The sequence below is a fragment of the Cibotium barometz genome, chromosome 40, assembly GCF_041138505.1.
Source record: "Cibotium barometz isolate CiBa-2024 chromosome 40, ASM4113850v1, whole genome shotgun sequence".
Lineage (NCBI taxonomy): Eukaryota > Viridiplantae > Streptophyta > Polypodiopsida > Cyatheales > Cibotiaceae > Cibotium > Cibotium barometz.
In genome coordinates this window covers 20,270,515-20,292,506 of record NC_141085.1, presented here as the reverse complement: position 1 = coordinate 20,292,506, position 21,992 = coordinate 20,270,515, and positions in this window count along the sequence as shown.

The window sequence follows — 21,992 nt, the reverse complement described above, 5'->3', positions numbered from 1 at the left end:
CCTACTAACTGCAACCTCTATGGCTGCCCAATAGTCACTGAAAAACCTATAAATATCCTCTCAAACCCAAACACAAACGAGCACTGATTGCAGTCTGGTGACTGCAAGTAGCTCATTGCCAAAGCAGAACCTGCAGGTGTTCTAAAATGCAGAATAGTGTAGAGCCGAACATGATGCAAGCAGCGGCAAGCTAAGCCTATGTTTGACAAGGAAGTATGCTATGTTATCTTGTAGGTACAAAGATTATTACCACATCCAAACATGGCTAGATAATCAGCTAGAACCGACTAAGGATTCAAGTGCTACCAGACTTTCCGAGTGAGGGAAGTGGTGAGACTTGTTGATGTTGGGTGATCTGTCGATTTTTTCCACGAGATTTGGAGTTCACATTAAGGCTTCAGAGACGGAGGATCCATGGATTGTTTCTGATGGGTTTGATTGTGAGCAAGATTTCAAAGACAAAGAGCTCGGTTGGGGCTTTCCTTTGATTAATGATTGTGGGTGGATATTTGACAGCTCAATCTAAGGGTTAGAGTTCTAGTGAGACTTTCTCAAATTACTTTACATGAGAGTAAAGGCTTGAAGTGAGGAAGTATGTTAGGTACCTGGATACTAATCTATGGATTAGGAACTAATCCAAGGGGCCCCCAAGATTAGGGATTAACAAGCTGATACTTGACTAGGGTTCCTAGACTAAGAAAACAAGCTTAATGGCCTTTTATAGCAAGTTAGCTATTTATGGCGTAGTCATCACTGTATAAGTGAGAGCTTGGGTTATTATGAGACATAGTTGTGCGGAAGCACCACTGGTGGTCTGGCTTGGACCAAGAGAGCACACATGCTCATGCCGTTGTCGTGACGTGGTCGGTGTCACTGGGAAAGCACGGGACTTCTAGCTGTGAGAGTAGCATCTATTCCACACAAGGAAACTCACACACATAACTCTTCAAGGAGCATAAGCCATCTCCATTTTTGATATCATAAACAAGTGCAAATTCACCTCAATACATCCCTGAATTCAGCCTGATGATTGCACATAAATTGTGTATCAAGTGCTTGTCCCTTCCCAAGCATAGATTTACTGGCTCCTTTTTCCAAATTCCTCAAACCAATCACATGTAGGCATAACATAATCTTCAAATATTTCCCACATACATGTGACCATTTACATTCCATACATCAAGTGACACCAATTCCATCATTTCAAGGTATCTCTTTATCTCCTGAAAACCTGCCTTTAAAATCCAACAACTCACAAACAAAAGATGACATATGGCATATCTATAACATGCTCATGTGATTTTAAGAAACTCCATGACTTACATTCCAAAATCCATTTGAGTAGGAAACAAAATCCAATTTCCAGAAACCTTACTGTATTTTTGATGCTTTGATTCCACGACTCTTCAAATCCAAATTTTTTCTCATTCTCCAAACCTTAAAAGATTTATAAACAATACGATTTTCCAAATCGTAGGTTATAGTAAACAAAAATAAAAAACATCACTTATCTGAAAGTAAAACAAGCGAGTTTTTCTTTGAATTTTCGCTAATCTTTATACAGTCGCTTCGCTGCAGACTGCGCAAGGCAGAGAGTAGGTAAGATTTGAAAACCATCTCCTTAGATAGTGCTCATTATCCTCTGTAATTCTAACCCCAACATGCTTAATACAGCAGCAACCAATTTGATTTTAAAATCTCTGGTCCAAGGCGCCCCTGGTTCTTCATTTCTGCACACACCCTGAAAAATGCGCTCCTCTCCTGGTTTTTCTTTTTCTTTCCCCACAAGTAATTCGGGCGCCTCCCCTTTTGCAGCCCAAAAATCGCCATTTTCCAGTTTTAAAAATACTGCGCCACCTTTATTTCTGCATAATATTCGGAAATTCTCCCTTTTTTTTAAAAAAAAAAACTTGCGCATGCCACGCAAGCTGGCACCTTGCGTCACCTTCTTGAGCCTTGTCAGCAGTAATGCTACAGCTCGATTTTCCTACAGACAATATGTTATCAAATGACAATGTCAATGCTTCTCTGCTTTTCTTCTTCACCTCCCAACAGTGAGGGTAGTACTATACAAGCTTTTTGAAGCGCTTTAGCACCATTGGGCTCCTCTTTATTGTCCCCTTTGAATCCCTTAGTAAGCACATCTCCAAGCGTTTGGAAAAGGTTTGTGAAGGTCTTTCTGACCCCCAGAATCATAGAGAGCATCTTAAATCGCCAGATGGCTGTTGCAACTACCATGAAACCAAGAACCCAATGTGTATCTTCTTAACTAAATCCTTATCTATATTAGATGGTTTAGAACTTTCTTCTTCAGAAGCTTCAGAACTGTAGCTCACTTTGTTATCTCTCTCTGAATTTTTGAGGCTAGGCGGTAGATTATTCTCAGATTTTGCGAGGAGCATTTCCATCACTTCAAGATTTTTCCCAGTTAATGCTGCTGCAACCTTGGCCGCTTTAAACTAGCCATCTATCATCTGTAGCTATTCCGAATGAAAAGTACTCACCTTGGGTGCTAAAAAGATCTCAAACTGTAGCTTCTCTGCAAAAATTTCCTTCTAGGAAGTTGTTCACAGCATGTCTGACCACAACTCTTCAGTTCATCACATACCCATCAGGCACTCCCAGCTCCTGCTATCTGCCCTCTAAAATGGCTCCTTATCAGCCTGTGCACTTCACAAAAACTCACACATTTCTCCACTGTTTGCCTGGCCTTCAAGCATGCATCTGCACAGCAAAAGACTGCCCTTTTCCTCCACTAAAAACATCACACTATCCAAGTGTTAAAACACCTACTACACCCATTATGTACACAGGCTTTGAGACCTGACTCAGTCTCAGCTCGTTTTATTGAACCTCATTTACAATATGAACATATGTACATGGGCATCATATAATGACTCGTCATAGCACTTAATCCCATGCATCTAGATTTGCATTTGATAGTCTCATATGCATGGTTTCACACCATAGACGTGCCATGGCACGACATCCACCCCCTCTAAACCTGCACATCCTCTGGTATGTGCCAAATCATCATCAAGATCCACATATATCTGAATGTCGTCTTCATCTTCTACATTATCAGGGAAATGATCCTCTTCCTCTTCAGCCATATCCATGCTATCACTATCAAGCCTCTTATCCTGAGTCTCCTATGAATCAAAAGGATCACTGTCAAGCCTTCTTTTAAACATCTTGATCCTTTTGCCTGCTACAAGATTCTTTATCTCTGTTCCATCAAGCTCACACAGGGTATACGTGGCATTTCCATGCACATGCTTGACAATGTAAGGGCCAAACCATCTTTTTGCAAATTTTCTTTGAACAGTGAATTGGTTGTCAAGGCTACTATCATACATTAGGACCCAATCACCTTCTTCAATAGGTTTTGGCCGGAGTCTGTGTCTTCTATCAAATCTTTCTTTATTTTTCAACCTTGCATCTTTCAAACGAGCTTTAGCAAGCTCTACATCTTCAGGCCTCCTCTCCAGCTGCCTTATTCGCAATGCAAGGAGGTCTTCCCTGTTCAATCCTTCCACCCAGGGCAATACATTCCAAGTTGGAACTACTTCTTCAACTGGCATTACTGGCTTCTGACCATACATTAATTCTGCAGGCATGTATCCTGTCACTGAGCTATGAGTTGTACGGTCAGCCCACAAAGCATATGGTAGCAGCCTTGGCCACTCTCGCATTCTTTCTCTGCATGCCTTAGCCAAAGCTTTAATGATTGGAGGATGTCCTCGCTCACTTTTACCATTGCCCTCAGGATTGTAAGCACATGTTAGGGACAGTTTGATGCCAATTCTAGAGAAGAATTCCCTTGCTTCTTCAACATCTAGCTCACCCCTATCAGCTGTTATTTTCCCAACACAACCATACCGGCAAATCACATCTTCCAAGACATACTGTTTCCGTACTCTTTGTTCTAAGAGCACGCCCCTCTACCTGAGTTGTCAAATCTTCTCTTGCAAGTGCTATGTACCGCATCTGCCAAATTCCCAAAGGCATTGTAACCAGATCCACTACCCATTTGTAGTGCATGGCAGGTGGGTAGGTTGGTTGCAAGCCATCACGATGTCGCACATTTGAGTACATTTGACATACCATGCATGTTTCCACATATTGGGAAATATCCTTGTACATTCCTTTCCACCAATATTTTTCCTTTATTTTGGTAAAGGTGGTCCACACACTTCGATGTCCAGCCCAGAGACTCTCATGGAATTCTTTCATGAGCTTCCCTTGAGTCTCTTTATCACATATGACTCTCTGTGGCATAGCATTTCTCTGCTGATGCTTCCACAGATACCCATCCTTTAGAAAATACCCATATGCTTTTCTGCGGATCCTCTTAAATTCTGAGTCAGACCAATTTTCCTGCCTTGTCAGAGTGCTCAAGTATTGACCAATAAGCAACCAATCTCCTTCATACATTTCCTCAGTAAAAGACTCAAGTGCATTTGATAGGCAAGTATGGTCCCCCTTTGCATATGCAGTAGTGTAGAACTTTGTACCCACATCATCAATATCACTAATCATCTCTTTTTCATCTTCAAACCTGGCTCTTGATAGCATATCTGCAACTGGATTATCTTTTCCTGCAATATGCTCAAACTCAGGATTTAGTGACTTGATATAGACAATCCACCTAAGCATAGCAATATCTGGAGTAGTACAGCTTACTATCATCCCAAGGAGTGGCAAGCAATCAGTTTCCACAAGTACAGATGCCCCAATAAGATATTCTTTTTCACATTTTAGAGCAGTGACTATTCCCCATAACTCTCTCTTGATCTGCGGATATTTTCGTTGTCGAATGCTTAATACCTTTGCTCCAAATCTGATTACATACCTGTGATCATCCTCATCATCTTGCCCTACTGCCCATCCTATCCCAGTAGGACTAGTATCAACTGTAACAATCACAGGCCTGCCACACTCATAATCTGCCTTCCTTAGAGTAGGTGATGATTGAAGCAGATATTTCAGCTTCCGCATAGCTTTAGTATGTGCTGCACTCCACAAAAATTTTTGATTTTTCCTCAAAAGTTGATAAAGAGGATCTGCTACATGTGCATAATGCGGGATCCATATAACATAAAAGACACATGCACCAAGAAATCTCCTCAGCTCTGTAACATTAATGCATATCTCTTTCATTCTTTGTATTGCATCTATCTTGGCTGGACAAGGTCGGCGTCCACTAGTACTACAAAGATGTCCCACTATTAGCACTTCACCAACCCCAAACACTGATTTCAGTCCAGATAAAGTAAGATTCACCTCTTCAAGCTTGGATAGAATCATATCACAATCCTTTATATGATTTGCCACAAGCTTGCGGCACCCTTTTGAATCCAAATCCCCATCTTTGTCCTTCTCATCACAGCCTTTTATTGGCACATCATCCAGAAAAGGCATAGTTATTTGTGGTATGAAGTCTCGCAAGACTTTATTCATTCCATTCATCATATGTGCCACTGAGTTGGTGGCTCCTTGTGGGGTAAGGTACACATCCTTACTAATCCCAAAGGAGTTTTCATTGTGGTCAAGTCCCTGCTTTGTATATCCAGCTGGAACTGATCATATCCCGAATACAGATCACCCATAGAGTATCCTGCAAATGCTTCTACAAACTCATCCACAATCGGACCTGCTCCCACATTCCTGATTGTGACTTTGTTTACAGGTTGCATGTCTTGAATGAAGCCCAATGTTCCATTTTTCTTTGGCACAGTAAACCATCTGTTGGAATATGAAGCGCATGATGGCTCCAAAATTCCCATCCTGATCTTTTCTTTTAGTAATTCCATCAGCTTTGGCAAGAGAGCCTTTGGTACTGGAATCGGCCGCAGGCTCCATGGCACATGTGGTACAGTGAAGATCACCATTGGCGCTGTTACACTTGGATCAACACAGCCTATCTCATGCGGCTGAAAAGCAAAGGCTTTCCCATGTTTTACAAGCATCTCCTCAAAGCATTCCCTTTCAACTGGCAACAGAAAATCCCTTTCACCAATCTTCAGCTCTTTTAGGGTTTCCTGTGTAAACTTATGCCCAATTTTCTTCGGATCTCTGAGATTTGGTTGCATAGAGGCTTCATCTATCTTCTCCTTGCTTCCTGGTGGCAAAGGCAAGGCAACTGGTTTCACCTTCTTTGCAACTGTTTTGTACTTTGTATCAACATGAGCATCCATCTCGCAATTCATGTTTTTACATTCCACCCCCTCAAATTCCCGGATTATATCATACATCTCCACAGATGACACCTCTATCATCTCATTTCCACCCTATAAGCATGCTCTTCCCATATCAAAAAGCACATTCATAGTATCTACAAATGACACCTCATCAAGCACCCCTGAAATAAACTCATTCTTCTCCAAAAGACCACACTGCTCAAGACTTTTTTGTTCATTTTGTACATGTCTACTCATGCCACGCTTCAAATCCTTGCTTTTTACAAAGACCAGTGACCCATAGCTAGAAAATCCCTGAAAATTTGCTGAAAAGTTATTTACATTGATTGAGTCCTGCGAGAACTCATTTTTCCTTGTACCATTGGAATCCCGCTTTACAATGGCACCTGGCCAAAATCCCTCATCTCCCTGTACTTCATGAATTCTCTATTTATCTTTGGGAGTGACTGTGCTCGAAGAGACTCACGGTTCCTTTCATGGTTAATGCAAACTGTCAAGAACTGAACAGCTTTCTTGCCATCTTTACTCCTTATTCTTGCATATGCCGAGCCATCATCCAAAACCTTTGTTTCCATCCTCACAGCTGTAATGTAGGGTTGCCCAAGGATGAGGGGATACGATGACATCTCCTGAACAAAGAAGTTCTGATCATCTTTCACATCCCCTATAGTTACCTTTACATTTGGACAAGCTGCATAGAGCTCTCCAGATGAGTTATTAGCTGCTTTAATCATCCACCCATGATCTACATCCATTGGCCACTTACATTTGTTGTAGAGATTTTTAGCCATAAGATTTATTTCAGACCCATGATCAATTAGAGCGACATATGGCTCTTCCAAGTCACCTATCTTTACAAGGGTTTCAGTGGTTGCTCTTGCCCAATGGCTCCTGGAGTAATGACTCTTTGTAAGAACTTCTTTTTCATCATCCTCTTCCACAAAGCGCACTTGTCGTGCCCCTTCAGCAGAGTGATTACATTCCACCACATTTTCTCTCTCTTCCTTTTGCTGTACCTGTACTCCATGAGTCTTGGAAGTGCTTGCCTCCCCTTGTGATGGAATAGATTCAATTATGGACTGCCTTTTCCTTCGTATAATATAATTATCTCATCATGGAATTCTTTCTTTGCAATCCCCAAGACCTCCCCTAATGTAAATTCCACCCTGCTGTTTAGAATCCTCTCTTCAAGCACCTTTTTAAGATCTGTTGCGGCTTCAATATCAGATTGAAGCTTGTAGAGTGGGCTTTTCCCTTTACCCTTCTCCTTCTCATGCTTCATTTTTGCTGGCACTTCTTCCATTGATACTTCCTGTGGAGGTCTGCTATGCGGTGGAGACATATGTGATGGCCCAGGATCCTTCTTTTCACTACTACGAGTGACCCTTTTTGATGGCCCTCCTTCCTCATTTTCCCTTTTACGCTTCTCCTCTACCTGTGCCTCATTATTCTGGCATTTAGCAATGTAGGCATGAACAGATAAAGAATCCACAGGCTCCTCCCAGCCAGTCTCAAGACGTATACAGTCACCTGCCTCATGCAAAGCTTGCTTAGACACCTTCTTTGACGCAATTAATTCCATTGTTGATGGCCAAAAATCTTCATTCTCATAATCTTCATCATTCTCAGATCCCTGCTTTGATTGACCAGCCTTTAACCCATAAGTTGCTGCCTCAACCATAGAGATAGCATGGCTAGCAGCCATATCCTCGACCAGCTTTTTCATCCCTCCTTTCCCAAAGTTTGTGCTTAATGGAAGGCCAGTCTCTGTAAGGTGGATTTTTCCATCTTTGAAAAACACAAGTTGATTTCTGAGGGCTTCTTTATAGCTAACACAGTCTTTCTTTGCATGTTCTGGGTCATCACACCATATGCAGCTGTATGTAAACCCTTCTTTGCTTTGAGGTCTTTGCATAGAAGCCTGCCCTAATGGTAGCCCTTTTTCCTCAATCCTGGACATCTTCAATTTTAGGTCTCACATTCCCTTAATAAGCTCATCCATCGGCCCTTCTACCTTTGGGATTGTAGCAGCTGGTTTTGGTAGATTCTCAGGGATAACAGCAGTTATAGGAGTTGCCGAACTCATCACCATTTTATCCCTCCTTCGCTGCCGCTTTGCTAGCATGGTGACCGCATCCTCGACATCATTCCAATCACTCTTTAGTCCTTGCTCTGTATCCTTATCCTCAAGGAGAATTTCCAGTTTTTCTTGGAGATCTTTCCCAGCTGCTTGTAAGAAGAGCTCTGTTTTTTCCCTGTCCAAGGTTGTGCGCTCAATCCTTGACAGCTGGGCATAGCGCTTCTCAAACTCTCTTAGCAACTCAGTGGCAGAAATTCCCATTTTAGGTTTTGTGACCCATTCCAAGAAAGTTTGTTTGGTCACTCGCTCAGAATCCTCCATGAAATATTCATCCTTTAAAGCAAGTTTGAACTCCTCCCAATTTCTGCCACCATGTGCTGTCTGCAATCCTCTTATGCGCTCTCTTATTTTAGGAACACATACCAGCTCAAAGCTTCGAACCATATCCTCCTCAGTCACCCTGTTTAGCTCCATTTCCTTTGTGTAATTACGCAGGTACTTTGTGATATCCTTACCATCAAATTGATCCACCTTTTTCACAATTGATTGCAGTGCTTTGGTCGTGGAAATTTGACCCCTCTCAGCAGCTTGCTGCTGTTGCATATACATACTAAACATCTGAAACATTTGCATAACCCCAGGGTCAAAATGAACCCCCTGACCCTCAGGATTCTCAGCCATAGCTTCCCTGTGTATTTCACCACACTCTCACCCCAGCAGTTTCACATCGGGTTCACCAAAGAGCTGTCGTGACGTGGTCGGTGTCGCTGGAAAAGCGCGGGACTTCTAGCTGTGAGAGTAGCATCTATTCCACACAAGGAAACTCACACACATAACTCTTCAAGGAGCATAAGCCATCTCCATTTTTGATATCATAAACAAGTGCAAATTCACCTCAATACATCCCTGAATTCAGCCTGATGATTGCACATAAATTGTGTATCAAGTGCTTGTCCCTTCCCAAGCATAGATTTACTGGCTCCTTTTTCCAAATTCCTCAAACCAATCACATGTAGGCATAACATAATCTTCAAATATTTCCCACATACATGTGACCATTTACATTCCATACATCAAGCGACACCAATTCCATCATTTCAAGGTGTCTCTTTATCTCCTGAAAACCTGCCTTTAAAATCCAACAACTCACAAACAAAAGATGACATATGGCATATCTATAACATGCTCATGTGATTTTAAGAAACTCCATGACTTACATTCCAAAATCCATTTGAGTAGGAAACAAAATCCAATTTCCAGAAACCTTACTGTATTTTTGATGCTTTGATTCCACGACTCTTCAAATCCAAATTTTTTCTCATTCTCCAAACCTTAAAAGGTTTATAAACAATACGATTTTCCAAATCGTAGGTTATAGTAAACAAAAATAAAAAACATCACTTATCTGAAAGTAAAACAAGCGAGTTTTTCTTTGAATTTTCGCTAATCTTTATACAGTCGCTTCGCTGCAGACTGCGCAAGGCAGAGAGTAGGTAAGATTTGAAAACCATCTCCTTAGATAGTGCTCATTATCCTCTGTAATTCTAACCCCAACATGCTTAATACAGCAGCAACCAATTTGATTTTAAAATCTCTGGTCCAAGGCGCCCCTGGTTCTCCATTTCTGCACACCCCCTGAAAAATGCGCTCCTCTCCTGGTTTTTCTTTTTCTTTCCCCACAAGTAATTCGGGCGCCTCCCCTTTTGCAGCCCAAAAATCGCCATTTTCCAGTTTTAAAAATACTGCGCCACCTTTATTGCTGCATAATATTCGGAAATTCTCCCTTTTTTTTAAAAAAAAAAACTTGCGCATGCCACGCAAGCTGGCACCTTGCGTCACCTTCTTGAGCCTTGTCAGCAGTAATGCTACAGCTCGATTTTCCTACAGACAATATGTTATCAAATGACAATGTCAATGCTTCTCTGCTTTTCTTCTTCACCTCCCAACAGTGAGGGTAGTACTATACAAGCTTTTTGAAGCGCTTTAGCACCATTGGGCTCCTCTTTATTGTCCCCTTTGAATCCCTTAGTAAGCACATCTCCAAGCGTTTGGAAAAGGTTTGTGAAGGTCTTTCTGACCCCCAGAATCATAGAGAGCATCTTAAATCGCCAGATGGCTGTTGCAACTACCATGAAACCAAGAACCCAATGTGTATCTTCTTAACTAAATCCTTATCTATATTAGATGGTTTAGAACTTTCTTCTTCAGAAGCTTCAGAACTGTAGCTCACTTTGTTATCTCTCTCTGAATTTTTGAGGCTAGGCGGTAGATTATTCTCAGATTTTGCGAGGAGCATTTCCATCACTTCAAGATTTTTCCCAGTTAATGCTGCTGCAACCTTGGCCGCTTTAAACTAGCCATCTATCATCTGTAGCTATTCCGAATGAAAAGTACCCACCTTGGGTGCTAAAAAGATCTCAAACTGTAGCTTCTCTGCAAAAATTTCCTTCTAGGAAGTTGTTCATAGCATGTCTGACCACAACTCTTCAGTTCATCACATACCCATCAGGCACTCCCAGCTCCTGCTATCTGCCCTCTAAAATGGCTCCTTATCAGCCTGTGCACTTCACAAAAACTCACACATTTCTCCACTGTTTGCCTGGCCTTCAAGCATGCATCTGCACAGCAAAAGACTGCCCTTTTCCTCCACTAAAAACATCACACTATCCAAGTGTTAAAACACCTACTACACCCATTATGTACACAGGCTTTGAGACCTGACTCAGTCTCAGCTCGTTTTATTGAACCTCATTTACAATATGAACATATGTACATGGGCATCATATAATGACTCGTCATAGCACTTAATCCCATGCATCTAGATTTGCATTTGATAGTCTCATATGCATGGTTTCACACCATAGACGTGCCATGGCACGACACCGTACATATGGCAAGGATAGGTTGCTGTGTTGAAGGCCTTCATGCGGGCTTTGGTGGTATGGGACACCGAAGTTAGACATGGACATGTGGGACTGTGATGGAGACCTAGTTATGGCTCGGGGGTGGTTCAATTTACACAACCTACGGTTGGGAGGTGTAACATGCAGCGGAAGTATTCGTAATTGAGGATCCTGTCACACAAATGCTCACACCGTCTTATGTATCCTGAGTTTCGCGAGTTTAGCAATCCACTTTAAGACTTCAAACTTGAATAGATTAGAGAGAGAGAGAGAGAGAGAGAGAAACTGTACACCGTATGGGGTCCCGAATTACCCACTGAATGGCTCCCTATCCCGTTACTGGAATAGTATTTGCTTTATTACTTCGAAGAGACTGACGGTGTGACTGACGATAAGCCAAACACAAGATCTCTGAAGACCAAGAGTTGGGCTGAACTGTACACGGCTATGTCCTATCTCGAGCCTATGCACTCTTCCCAATGGAATGAGGAAGGGCTACAAATCTGAGGCTGAGATAGGGGCTGTTTGTGACTGTTCTAGAATCTAGGCTATGTATGAATGTTGTAAATGAGTATGAATGCTGAGTTCACCAAGTGGTTGTAGCAAAACGATGAAGAGATGAATGCTAAAAACTGTCTGTATGCAAAAAACGCAAGGTTTACTGATGGCTGAATGCTAAAACTGATGTGTTTTGCTGATAGGGGGCTGGATGCACATGCGTTGATGCTCCTAGTGCTGTAGGATGACACGCTTCTCAAAAAAGCAGCTTGCTGAAGTGACTATGGGCTGAAGACTGAAACGCTGAAGCGCTTGAGGGCTGATTGCTGAGATATGAGATGAATGAATGAATGAGCAAAGTACTCCTATTCATACTACCCTGAGGGTGGTCAGTTGGCACTAGATCTTGGCCGACTGCATAATAAATGCTACACGACTGATAAATGGTGTATAAATGCTAGAAATTGTGGGAAAAAATACCAGATAAATCCTAATAAATACTAGATGATATCTGAGGGTTCTGCCATGGTCTAGATGCAATAGATAAATGATATGCAATATGCAGAGTGCTTTCTAATGCAAACCCTAAGGTTTCTACTGACTCTACATGCATGAATGCGTCTCTTCAAGTGGGTTAAGGGACTTGGATTGCCTGACTGACTGTCTAAGGCTGAGAATGACCTACGTAGCTCGTGCCTGACTTATCGTGGACTGAGGATTACAATGGGGTCACGATGTACAACAAATATCATCCTAACAGAAACTAATACTCTACAATGTTGCACTGATGATAACGAGCCAGCTTGTCAGCATGCACTACAGTGCAGAGTGCATGTGACATTCCCTCCTGCTTAGCTTGGTGGAAGGTTCATGGCTTCCAAGTAGCCTGCCAACAATGGGGGGTACTCTTGAAAGAATTCCTTGTCTAGCCATATGGCTTCGTGGGTTCCTCGATCTCGAAAGTGACGTATCCGCTGACCGAATTTCGAAACCATGGTTCCAACGATGAAGAAGAATCTGCTCAGGCTCGATGACTTCGGCTTCGTCTACCACATCTGGGTGCTGTTAATTTGAGACATCAAACACTTCAGGTCCAACATATGGTTTTAGCCAAGAAACATGGAAAACATCATGCATCGTGTCCAACTGTTAGGCAATTTTAAATTCATGGAGATATCACTTAACTTTTTAACGATTGGAGAAGGTCCAAAACTACGGAATGAAAGCTTGGGACAACGTTTGCCAACTTGTTTCAAGCTTTGTTTCATGATGCGCAGATAGATTCTATCTCCTTCCTTGAAGTGGACATCTCGTCTTGACTTATTTGCCTGTCTACTATAGGCTTCCTGTGCTTTGGTCAAGCGGTCCTTGATTGACTCAACGATTTCGAAAAATGCTTCCGTACCCTATCATCTGGATGTGGACTGGCTCACACCTGGTCTCCGCACCCACATTTCTCAGAAGGCACAAGAATTTACCTTTGAAGTTCAGAAGGCCTCATTCCAACAAGATTTCATTGTCTCGCCTCTGTTGGGGTGTGACATAATCTTAGGAATCCAGTGGTTTCGCCAATATGAGCCTATTCTCGATTGGGGGCAAGACAATTTTACTATCTGCAAAGGTTTTCCTGAGCTTGTCACGATTCATGGGGATAGAAGCATTCTCGGCATCCCATTGATTTCGCACCTCCAGGCTCGACGAGCTATCCGCAAGGGAGCACTACTTTATGTTCGTGCTCAAACAACCTCTACCTCATCGGTAGCATCCATCTCATCTTCAGTCCCACAGTTAGCAAACCCTCTATCCAGACATCAAGACATTATGCTTAGGGACGATCTTTCGCCCAGTCTCCCTCCATTTCATCCTGAGGACCATCATATTGATTTGTCCCCTGGATCAGAACCTCCTAGCAGGTTTCCCTATCGTCTTTCCAAGAACTTAGAGGGCGAGCTAGAAAGACAATTATCTGAGCTCCTCCGAGCCGGATTCATTCGGCCTTCTTGCTTACCATTTGTTGCACCCATCCTATTTGTCCAAAAGAAGGACAAGTCTGCACGTCCTTGTGTAGACTACAGGGCATTAAATAAACTCACCATTAAGAATAAGTTTCCTATGCCAAGGATTGAGTACATTTTGGAGCATTTAGACGGTGCTAAATTTTTCACTAAGATCGACCTCAAGAGTGGTTACTATCAGGTCTGCATTTTTGAAGCTGACATTCCAAAAATAGCTTTCCGGACGGAGCGTAGTCACTAATGAGTTCGTAGTCATGCCTTTTGGGCTTACAAATGCACCCGCAACTTTCAATAAAGTGATGTCCAGGATTTTCGCAGTTCTCATTGGTAAGTGTGTCTTCATCTTTCTTGATGACATGTATTCTCAGTGACTGTGGAGTAGCATGAGAAAGATGTGGAGAAAGTCTTGCAACTTTTATGAGATAATGGGCTCTTCGTAAACGCCAGAAAGTCTATCTTTGGTGTTAAGGAAGTTCAATACTCAGGCTATATCATCAGTTTCGATGGGATTCGACTGGAACCCTCAAAGGTTTAGGAAATCGTAGATTGGGACATCCCTCAGACCACCCAAGAAATTCGTTCTTTCGTAGGTCTTTGTCAAGCCTACAGTACCCATGTGCATCAGTTTTCCAACCTTGCAGCACCTCTCACCGACTTGCTCAAGGGGATAAATACTTGTAAACAAAAAGTCTCACTCACAGGCAAGATGCTTGATGCATTCCGTGCACTCCAGAAAGCTGCCTCAAAAGCACATGTATTAAAGTTAACATCTTGGGATGAACCTTTCGAGGTCATTACCTATGCAAGCAATGTAGCCATAGGTGCAGTTCTCCAGCAGGACAATAGACCCATGGCATACTACAATAGAAAGTTGGATGTCGTCGAAAAGAATTATTCGGTATATGACAAAGAGCTTTTGGGTGTGATCACAGCACTCAAACATTGGAAGCCTTTCTTTATGGACAGGTTTTCAGAGTAAAAACAGACCACCAAGCACTTAAGTGGCTTCAAACTATGCCTAGTGCCCAGTGGAGTGATCGGCAGGCCAAGTGGAGTCAACTCTTCCAATAGTTTGAAGGAATGATTGAGTACATCCTTGGTAATTTGGCCCTCAATTTTGACGCGATTGGTGTCTCCATCTCTAGAGGCTAATAAAACCACTAATGTGCAGCTCATCTTGTTAACCAACTGGGGAGAGATGGTGTCTTCAAAACTGCCCATGTCGAATAGGACTACAAACTATCAGCCCTTGGCAAAGCCATAAGCTCGGATGAGGATTTTCTGTGCAACAGCGCTCTCAGCCTCCTGCTTAGTATCAAATACCACGGTTGTCATAGGATGCATAGAAGGTAAAAGCTGAACGCATTGGTGGTAGTAGGTGGGGCTAGAGGAGCTGGGGATGTTGTGGTAACTGTGGCAGAAGGGGCTTTGGCGGCTTGTTCCGCTTGCCATTTGTGGCAATCCTTCTTACCATGCTCTATGATGTGACAGAAAAAACATCTGTTTTTCTGATTGGTATTTCTTTTGCTCCTCTAGAGGAAGATAACCTCCAGTAATGCCTGCCTTAGCATTTTCATTGGGGGTTTTCTTAGGCTTGGATTCTTTATTCTTCTTATCCCCTGAACTGGAGCTATTACTGTCATCCTTCTTAGCATCTTTAGAAGATGCATTACCTTTCCCTAGCTGTGCAACAGATTGCTGCTGCTAGGGTTTGGAACTAGACTAGGATGACTGCTTGGACTTGCCTACGTTCATCTTCATTTCCTCATTTTGAGTGAGAGTCAAAGCCCGGTCATATGTGCTGGGTTCAAAGTTGCGCACTGTGAACCCAATGTTGGGATCTAATCCACCAATGAATTGCTCCATCTTGTCCTGCGCAGAAAGTCCTAACTGCTGTGCTAAAGTCATACCCTTTCCGGAAAACTGAAGCACTGGAGACCCGTTCTGTTTGAGTCCACAGAACTCATCTGCCAAACCGGTCATATACTGGGATGGGAGAAATCTGGTCTTCAGGTCATGAGCAAACATATCCCAGCTAAAAGCTATGACACCTGTGGTCCGGTCTTTATGAACATTAGACCAATGCTGCCACCAAGTGACTGCCTCACCTGTGAGATGGTGAGCAGTAAATTGATGAATGAACTGATTAACTACTAAATGATCACACTTACCATCATACTTACTAAAATTTGGTTGACTTCGAATGACGATAGTGGATGCTGCATACTGCTGACTAGTGGCACCTGAGGCGGGGGATCTCGTTGGTGCTCCCGAGCGGCGAGTTCAGCCTGACACCGGTCTTCGTCGATCTTGCGTTGGGCTTCCTCATAGTCCCGTCTATCTGCTTTCTCTTGTTGTTTCCTTGCTTCTGCTTCCGTTTTTTCTTCTCTTCGTTTGGCCTCGTCTTCTCTTCTTTGTTGTTCCATCTGAAAGAAGAGGGAGATGTAGTCGGGGGCTGCTGGAGGCGGAGGAGGACGTGCTGCTCTTGCCTCCAAGAGTTGGAGACGCTCCATGAGAAGCTGGTTCTGAGCTCTAAGTAGAGCTATGGTGTCCTGCTGTAGTCGAAAGAGCAAGGTCTCCTTCGGGGGAGACTTCTTCCGGCCGATGGATACTCTCCTCTGTAGACATGATGCCAAAGTCGGTGGTCGTGCCAGAACGCAATCTGACCATCCAAGGATACCCTCATGCTAGGATACAGTGTGTGTGGACAAGCTAAATCTGATACCAATGTAACATGCAGCGGAAGTATTTGTAGTTGAGGATCTTGTCACACAAATGCTCACACCATCTTCTGTATCCTAAGTTTCGCGAGTTTAGCAATCCACTTTAAGACTTCAAACTTTAAGAGATTTGAGAGAGAGAGAGAGAGAAATTGTACACCGTATGGGGTCCCGAATTACCCACTGAAGGGCCTCCTATCCCGTTACCGGAATAGTATTTGCTTTATTACTTCGAAGAGACTGACGGTGTGACTGACGATAAGCCAAACGCAAGATCTCTGAAGACCAAGAGTCGGGTTGAACTATACACAGCTGTAGAAACACCAATGATGTCCAATCTCGAGCCTATGTACTCTTCCCAATGGAATGAGGAAGGGCTGTAAATCTGAGGCTGAGATAGGGGCTGTTTGGGACTGTTCTAGGCTATGTATGAATGCTGTAAATGAGTATGAATGCTGAGTTTTACCTTCACCAAGTGGCTATAGCAAAACAATGAAGAGATGAATGCTGAAAACTGTATGTATGCAGAAAATGCAAGGTTTACTGATGACTGAATGCTAAAACTGCTGCGTTTTGCTGATGGAGGGCTTGATGCACATGCGTTGATGCTCCTAGTGCTGTAGGATGACACGCTTCTCCAAAACGCAGCTTGCTGAAGTGACTACGGGCTGAAGACTGAAACGCTGATGCACTTGAGGGCTGATTGTTGAGATATGAGATGAATAAATGAATGAGCAAAGCACTCCTATTTATACTACCCTGAGGGTGGTCGGTTGGCACTAGATGTTGGCCGATTGCATAATAAGTGCTACACGACTAATAAATGGTGTATAAATGCTGGAAATTGTGGGAAGAAATACCAGATAAATCCTAATAAATATTTTAATAAATACTAGATGATATCTGAGGGTTCTGCCATGGTCTAGATGCAATGGATGAATGATATGCAATATGCAGAGTGCTTTCTAATGCAAACCCTAAGGTTTCTACTGACTCTACATGCATGAATGCGTCTCTTCAAGTGGGTTAAGGGACTTGGACTGACGGACTGACTGTCTAAGGCTGAGAATGACCTACGTAGCTCGTGCCTGACTTATCCTGGACTGAGGATTACAATGGGGTCACGGCGTACGACAAATATCATACTAAAAGGAACTAATAATGTACAATGTTGCACTGATGATGATGAGCCAGCTTGTCACCATGCACTACAGTGCAAAGTGCATGTGACAGGAGCAAATATCATACTAAAAGGAACTAATACTGTACAATGTTGCACTGATGATGATGAGCCAGCTTGTCACCATGCACTACAGTGCAGAATGCATGTGACAGGAGGTGAGCTAACTTTTTACATTACGATTTGGTTAAGGACTAACCATAGTTGTCAGGTATGAAGGTACGAAAAAACGGTACCGGTACGTGACTTTTTATTTTGGAAAAATAAGCTCGGTAGATGTATGGTCCACTTTAAAAAACACTTGAAAAATAGATATTTGTACACATTTAGAGATGCAAAGTCGATAGGTGGCAAGGTAGAAAGCTTTGGTTGCCCAAACGGCCATAAAAAACTTAAAACAAAATAGGTAGGAAAAAAACGGGCCTTAAAAAAGTCACCAAAAAAAAACGGCCATCAAAAAAACAGTTTCACTTGCATAGTTTCGCACCTACTGTATTTTGTGTACCTCATGAGCAGGACGAGTTTCGCAAACAACTATGGGACTAACCTTGGTTTTCAGCTATGTTTAGGGAGATTCAGGGATGGACTTTAAACGAGGAATATGGAGTCGAGACTGTTATACCTTATGGAGACTCCTTTTATTAAATGGGAGAGTATTTCCATGGATTTTATCACTGGTTTACCACGCACTCGTAGAGGGCATGATGCCTTTGAGTGGTAGTAGATAGATTGACAAAGATGGCAAGAATTTTACTTTTAAAGAAAACAATAATAGCTCCTGAATCGGCACAGTAGTTTGTTGAGCAGCTTTTCAAGAGTTGATGGTTTATTGTCTTGTGGATGACTATCATGAGGTTATAAATTGCACTTTCTTATAAGGTGAATTTGGGCATGTTCTTGGATTCATCTAGGTACATATTTTAGGTTATATGGTGAGTGAAAGAGGCTCGAAGTTTACTGGACACTTTTGGCAGCTAGTCTTCTAGAAATTGAAGACCAAGCTACGTTTGAGTCCCTTTGGTCATCCTCAGTTCGACGGGTAGACGGAGAGGGTGGATCATGTTTTGGAGGATATGCTTGGTGCATACGTCTCCAAGAGACAATCATACTCGGAGGTACATCCGGATGATTGAGTTTGCCCATAACAGTGCTAAGCATGCGGTCACTGGTTATAGCCTGTTTATGCTGATGTACAATTACCAACCTGGTTCTCCGATAACTATGGGACTTGAGGGTATTCAGAATGAAGTGGCTAGGAATTTCTTGGTAGATATGCAAGAGATGCTAGCCAAAGATAGGGATTCTATCAGGATGGTCAACTTCTATAGTTATACAGATAGTTCTCTCCTATGTGCTCCCAGCCAGAGGAGGCTTGTGGGCGGGAGAGGAGGCTGTTTAGTAGCTCCATTTCTAGTGCATGGGAACCGTGAGTCACAGTTCCAAGCATTAAAATTATACGGCGAGACTAGTTCATTTTGAAGCTATGGACTGGATGTGTTCCACGTCTATTGCTTGGTGTAGCAGAGATTATGGACTGGATGTGTTCCAAGTTCATTGTTCGAGGTTTTTGGAAACGTGATGTCTTCACAGTCCACTGTTGGGTATCATGGGCGCGGTGTGTTCAGCAGCTCATCATTATATTCTTGGAATTCATTGCACACTTGTGTGGGAATTCGGAGCCAAGAAAAGTTCCTTGCTGTTCATGGTGGCATTTTGTTTGGAGGAAATAGGTTGGTGGGTGCTCTTTCCAAGGTGTATCCACTATTGCACAATACTGGAGTGTCCATAGTTGCATCTTCATCAACTTATCTTCTTCAAACTCTTGCACAGTATGGGCTGCAGAGGGGGTGTTAGAAATTGTGCATCTCAGTGTATTTGGGGTATTGTCTATTTATGAGGTTTAATCCATTTATCTCCTTTTTAGTAGGTCATGGGCAGTCGGCCAACTCCCTTGCATCACTATAAAAGGGGCCCTTCCATATTCACTTGTAATCCATCTAACCTATTCACAAGCACATGTTCTACACCATTGCCATTGTAAAAGCCTCTTGCTACATAACATGATGTTCATTGTCTGATGATAGTGGCAGAGGCTCTATTCCAGACAGTGACATACTGGCAAAGGCTATGGGAGCTTCCACTAGATAAATACCCCCGGCTAGCCCTGGAGTCCTCGAGACAGTTGACACTCGAGGGAGATACAGAGTGCTGGTATGCACATGTAGACACTTGGTTTGGTATGCACGGTATGCAAATGGAGGCACTCCCCCCGTTCCAATTCAGCAGAGGCCCGGTTATTTGCTCTCAGCCACACAGAGTGGAACAGGGTTATCAGGAAGGACATTGTCAGATTGGATACTCAGAGGACATGGAGTTCACCTAGTCGTCCACTAGGGAGGAGGATGGCCTTCTACAGAGATCACCTCCTATGTCTGACAAAAGATGGTTTCATCATCCACCCACGCTACATGGACACACGCCTATCTTTTGGGGTGAGATGTGCGATCGGCCAGATCTGCACCTCGTCCCACCAGCTGAGAGTGGAGACTGCTAGATATGGGCCCATGGCGGCCGCACCAGAGGACAGGATATGCCAGCTCTGTCACACAAAGCCCGAGACAGAGGATCATTACATATGCCGATGCCTTGTATACTATGAGATTTGAGGGAGGTTCCACTGCCTCTTCCAAGATGGGTTCGGACCACTTTCTAGGATCATGGACTTCTCGGATTAGAGATGCTTGGGACTTTTTCTTCTAGAGCTCCTCAAACATAGGGAGTCCTTAGTGAGATCCATATCAGTTGTACTTGCTTGAGGACCAGCAAAGAGAGCTCTCACCGACTTCTTCCATACGAGCACTCCAAGGGCTGATCCACCTACCATACCTAGACCAGAGGCTAGTACAAGAGCTCAGTCGAGAGGTGTGACACTCGACAGAGCCACTGAGTTATGCAGAGCTCGACGCCCCAGACCCCATGGCCCTCGCCCACGGCCACACCACCACGGGAGGATCCGGGCCATCATCACAGGACCTTCTCACGCCGGCTCAGTTTTACCACCTTCAGCACCATGTCACAGCGGCCCATGGGAGATGTATTAGGGTGATATGAGAGCTCTTTGCTCATGTACCTAGATCAGATTGTATAGCTCTAGAATTTTGTTATCTTTCTTCATTACTATTATGTACCCAGGATGATGTGCCTCAAGGATATGATGTAACCTTTTGGTCTCATAGGTCATTTTGGCCTTTTGAAGACGTTAATACAACTTTCTTTCTTTCTTTCTTTCTTCTCCTTTCTTCTCCCTCTCTCCTATGTTTTGCTTCCACATTGTGCAACTTTATCATAGGGAAGGTTGGAAGCGATCGTTTTTGGTGGATTGACTCGCTCGCTCGCTGAAGCTCCCGCCCCCCCCTGCTCTGCGCACCGTCGCTCCCCCCCCCCCCCCCCCCCTCGCGCCCCTTCTCTCCTCCGCCCCCCGCTTGTCCCCTCTGCTCGCCGCTGCGCCCCCCCCTCCTTCCTCGCTGCTGCGCCGCCCCCCCCTCCTTCAGCGCTTCTGCGCCTCCACCCCCCCTCTTCGCCAGGTCGCCCCCCTCCCCGCTGCCACCTCTCGCCCTCCCTCCCCGCTGCCGCCATTCCGCCCCCCCCCCCCCCCCCCCCCCCCCCCCCCCCGCCTCTTCGCTTCTTCACTCCCGCCGCCTTTCAGCAGCGCCCCCCCCCCTTCCTTCTCGCGTTGTCGCCGTCCCCCCCCCTCTGGGCCTCTCCTCCGATTTCCGCCCCCCCTTCTCTCCTCGTCGTGCTGCTTCTTCCCCTTAGGGGGTTTTTTGTTTTTTTCCTTATCGTCACCCGTCCTTCCGCCTCTTGGTGTGCAGCCCGCTTCTTGCAGGGTTTTCCGCTTTCGCCTCGCCTTCGCTTGAGCTTCAGACTCTGATGGAGACTCCTCCCGCCTCGCCTCAGAGGGACTCTTCTGCAGCCCCCTCGCCCGCCCCCGAGGTCATCCCCATCAGGCTTTCTCTTTCGCCGGAAGAGGAAGCGAGCCTCACCGCAGAGGTGGAGCGCCTTCAGGCTCACTCCACCATCTGCCGTATAGTCGGCACTCGCCCCAGCAGAGGGGAGATCAGGGATCTTCTTCAGGCCCGCCTTCTTGCAGATGTGGGCAAGATCCTGGACGTACAGCTCTTGGGCCGAGGACATTATCAGATCGAGTTCGAGGCCGCCCAGAGCGTTGCCAAGGTCCTTGCCATGAGTCCTCTGGATATCAGGGGTGCTCGGGCTTTCTTCAGGCCTTGGCAGCATGGATTTGACCCAGCAGCGGCGGAGCAGGGAGAGCGCCTCTTCCATATTACAGTTTGTTTCCCTGGTCTCCGCCGGGAGTATCTTCCGCTCCTCTCCA